Source organism: Chrysochloris asiatica, unplaced genomic scaffold (assembly GCF_000296735.1).
Source record: "Chrysochloris asiatica unplaced genomic scaffold, ChrAsi1.0 scaffold00176, whole genome shotgun sequence".
NCBI lineage: Eukaryota > Metazoa > Chordata > Mammalia > Afrosoricida > Chrysochloridae > Chrysochloris > Chrysochloris asiatica.
Genome location: NW_006408694.1, coordinates 1615378 through 1619551, shown reverse-complemented (window position 1 = coordinate 1619551; position 4174 = coordinate 1615378). Strand labels below are relative to the sequence as shown.

At 44.2% G+C, this 4174-nt stretch overlaps 1 pseudogene; it reads left to right on the top strand.

Moving 5' to 3' along the window:
• The first annotated feature begins 1753 nt into the window (after positions 1-1753).
• Positions 1754-3516, top strand: LOC102842665 (annotated as a pseudogene).
• Positions 3517-4174: the final 658 nt, after the last annotated feature.

The window sequence follows — 4174 nt, the reverse complement described above, 5'->3', positions numbered from 1 at the left end:
TAGAAGAATTGATACATTTGAGTTATGGTGTTGGAGGAGAATATTGAAAGTGCCATAGGCACCCAAAAGAACCAACTGATCTGTATTGGAAGAAGTGAAGCCAGAGTGCTCCTTGGAGGCCAGGATGGCCAAACTTCATCTATCATACTTCAGACATATTGTCAGGAGGACCAGTCACTGGAGAAGGATATCATGTTTAGTAAGGTGGAGGATCAGAGAAAAAGAGTAAGACCTCCAGGGAGATGGATTGGCAAAGTGACGGCATCAATGGGCTCAAGCGTGACAACAATAGTAACATTGGCAGAGGATGGGGCAGTATTTTGGTCTATTGTGCATAAGGTCGCTATGAGTTGGTACCAACTCCATGGCACCTAACAACAACATCTGCAAGTTTGGATGTTCTTGTGTATCTCCCCTCACTTCATATCAGCTGGATGCTTCACTCTCAGCACTAGCCCTCCATGGCTATATCCTTGCCCATAAGCCTTGGAGTCTCCAGGTCTCACCACACTTTGGACCAACCAGCCGTTCCTCTTGTCTCTCTCATCTCCAGGTCAATGGGAGTCTCTGGAACATGGTTGAACTCAGCGCATTTCTTCATTGCTGCCTTTCCCCCTCTTTCACTCACCAGTAGACCAATGTGGTCACCAGCAAGCTTACATGCCTGCTCATGTGTTCCCTTTGAGTTTCAGTCTTGGAGGGGGGTTTGTCCTGAAAGGACTTTATTCCTTGCCTTGAAGTCTTCCTGTCAAACAACTTCCTTGTTCTTGTAGTAGCCAATCATTCTGCCATTTTTGGTTTGGGTTTTTCCTGCCGATCTTTCTTTAAGATGCATCTTCTGTTAATATCACATAGTTTTAAAAAGCTGTTGCAGCAGTACATCAACAGGGCACTACCAGAAATTCAAACATGATTCAGAAGATGACATGAAATATAGGATATCATTGCTGATGTTGGATACATCTTGGCTGAGAGAGGATAATGCCTGTGCTTTATTGGCTAGGCAATAGTATTAATTGTGTGAATCATAACTAATTATAGATAACATTGCAAAGAATGGGAATTCCAGAGCACTTTACTGTGCTCATGTAGAACCTGTGCATAGACCAAGAAGCAATAATTTGAACAGAACAAAGGAAAACTGCATAGTTTAATCAGGAAAGGTGTGCATCAGGATTGTATTCTTTCACCATATTTATTTGCTCTCCATGCTGACCAGATAATTCATGAAGCTAGACTATATGATGAAGCAACAGTCCTCAGGAAAGCAGAAAGACTCGCTAACATTTTGGATTTTTAGGTTAAAAACTAAAAGCTTTCACTAGGGATTATAACTCAACACAAAGAAAACAAAAATCCTTTCAATTTCACATTTGGACAAGTAAGCCACATGTTAAACGGAGAATTGACTGAAGCTGTCAAGGATCCATTTTAGTTGGATCCACAATCAATGCACAGTCAATAAAATAAAAAAAGAAAAGGTATTGCAATTGGCAAATTTGCTGCAAAAGACCTTGGAAATGTTAAAAAGCAATGATGGAGATTTGGCGCTGGGCCACTGGCCATGGTTCCTTCCGCAGGGTGTGTTTGGAGCCGAGCCTTGCATTTCAAGAACTGGCAGAGCAGCTGGAGTCCCTGAGGGCGCCATGACTGGTCCTGAGCGCTGAGACTCAGGCCCAGGCGGAGTCGCCACCGCCCTTGCTGCTCCGTGCAGGACAGGAACCCGCCGCATTGGGCAGGGGGAACAGCCACCATGGCCACTCAGGTTATGTATGATTTTGCTGCTAAACCTGGGAACAATGAATTGACAGTTAATGAAGGAGAAATCATCACCATAAGAAACCCCAACATTGGTGGAATATAGTTGAAACTAAGAAACACCAAAGGTGAGCTGAGGGTACGGTGTGGGGGGGTGGGGTGAGCCTTTGTGCCCACAGACTACGTTGAAATTTCACCCACTGATGGAAAAGATCCGTTTTCTTGTGGAAATTCAGTGGCAGCTCAAGTATTCCTTGATTCTCTCTCCACAAGTACAGCTCAGGCCAACTTGTCTGTTGCTATGAGCAACAACCAAGTCATCGGTAGCAATGAACCCTGATACTCCTGAGGGCGTTCAAATCTGGGAACTGGCAGGGCACCGAAGGCTGGAGTGCTCATCCCAAAGGTGCCTCTGTGCAAAGAAACACCTCCAATAACTGGGATGCTGCCTTTAACCATCCCCACCCCTACTAAGGATCAGCAACTGGTGACAATGAAGACTGGGATGACCCCAAGTGGGTGTTGCCCAACTTTAAAGATTCAGAGTCTGTCAAAGCGGGAGGTGCTCATCGAGACCTGGCTGGGGCGTCCTCCACAAAGCTGCCACTGAACAAGTTTCCTGGATTCGCAAAACCTAGACTAGAACAGTATTTGTTGGCCAAGCAACTAGCAAAACCCAAAGAGATTTCTATCATTGTTGGGTTTATCCTACCTCTACATTCGACTGTGTGGTAGCAGATCCCAAAAAACATTCCAAGATGTAAGGTCTAACAACTACCTTGAGTACCACCTCACACCCACTAACACAAATCGGTCGGTCAACCACAGGTATAAGCACTTTGACTGGTCATACGAGCGTCTCCTGATGAAGTCTGGGACAGCTATTCCGATCCTTTCCCTTCCAGATAAGCAGGTCACAGGCCGCTTTGAGGAAGAATTCGTGAAAATGTGCAGGGAGAGACTCCAGGTCTGGGTGAACAGGATGTGCTGACACTTGATCATCGCAGACAGTGAGGTCTTTCATCAGTTCCTCAACTTCCAGGATGAAAAGGAATAAAAAACTGGAAAGAGGAAGGCTGAAAAAGATGAGCTGATGGGAGTTATGGTATTTTCCACCATGGAACCCGAAGCACCTGACTTGGACTTACTGGAAATAGAGCAGAAATGCGATGCTGTTGGCAAATTCACTAAAGCCATGGATAACAGCGTAAAGAAGCTAGTGATGGTGGGCCACCAGCACTGGCAGCGGTGCATGCACCATTGCCCAAAGAGTATCAGAAGATCCGGAAGGCCTTGCAGAGTATAGCCGTGGTGTTCACTTCTAGTGGTTACCACAGAGAGACAAATCTTAGTGATGCAATTGTGGAAACAGGAAAAACATATAAAGAAACTGCCAATTTCATGGCACAACAGCCAAAAAAATATCTCCATTACCTGATGGAATGTAATCATGAATACAAAGGCTTTCTAGGCACTTCCCTGATATTACTGGCGCTCACAGGAGAGCAATAGAAAAAGTGAAAGACAGTGATAAACTAGTTGCAACTAGTAAAATCACCCCACAAGACAAGCAAAGCATGGTGAAACACATTGACACCATGTCTTACACATCACAAGCAGAGATGAAATCATTTCCATAGTAACTGGATCTATGATTACAACAGTGTCATCTGTATGTACCTGGGATAGCAGGTGCAGTTTTATGAGATGATCGCTGAGAAGTTAAGGTGGGCCCTTGACCACTTTCCGGAAATGTAGACAAAGTGGAACATGAAGAAAACACCCACGTGCTTCTTTCTGATTGGGCAATGAGATTGTAGGTTGGTTCTCTCCACCCCCCACCCCATCAACAGAAAAAAGGAGCTTTCTGGTAGTGTAGTGGTTACCAATTGGGCTGCGAACCTCAAGGTCAGCAGGTCAGCAGTCGAAACTACCAGCTGTTCCGCGGAAGAAAAATGAGGCTTTCTGCTCCTGTAAATATTTACAGTCTCAGAAACACTGTACAGGGTCACTACAAGTTGTAACAGACTCTACGGTACATAACAACAACAACAACAATCACTAGAAAAAAAATGGAAAAGAAATAGAATTGCAAGAACAATTGTGTTTATGATATTGTGCAGTCTAATGCCTCCATTGTTGGGGACAGCCCTCTTGTCCTCATCCATAGCCACGATATAAACCAAGGGGACTGGTGTTTATTTTTGGAACCTACTTACAATTATCAGAAATACTATGGAAAATTTGGTATTCTATAGAAAATCCTAATCTATAACTGCCCCCCCCCCCAATCACCGCTCACTTTCTCAGTCCTTACCCAATGTCAGGCTCTCACAAATTACTCTTCTTTAAACTATGAACTATGGCAGAATAAAAAATGTATATGTTTGAAAAAGAAACAGAGAAAGGAAGAAAG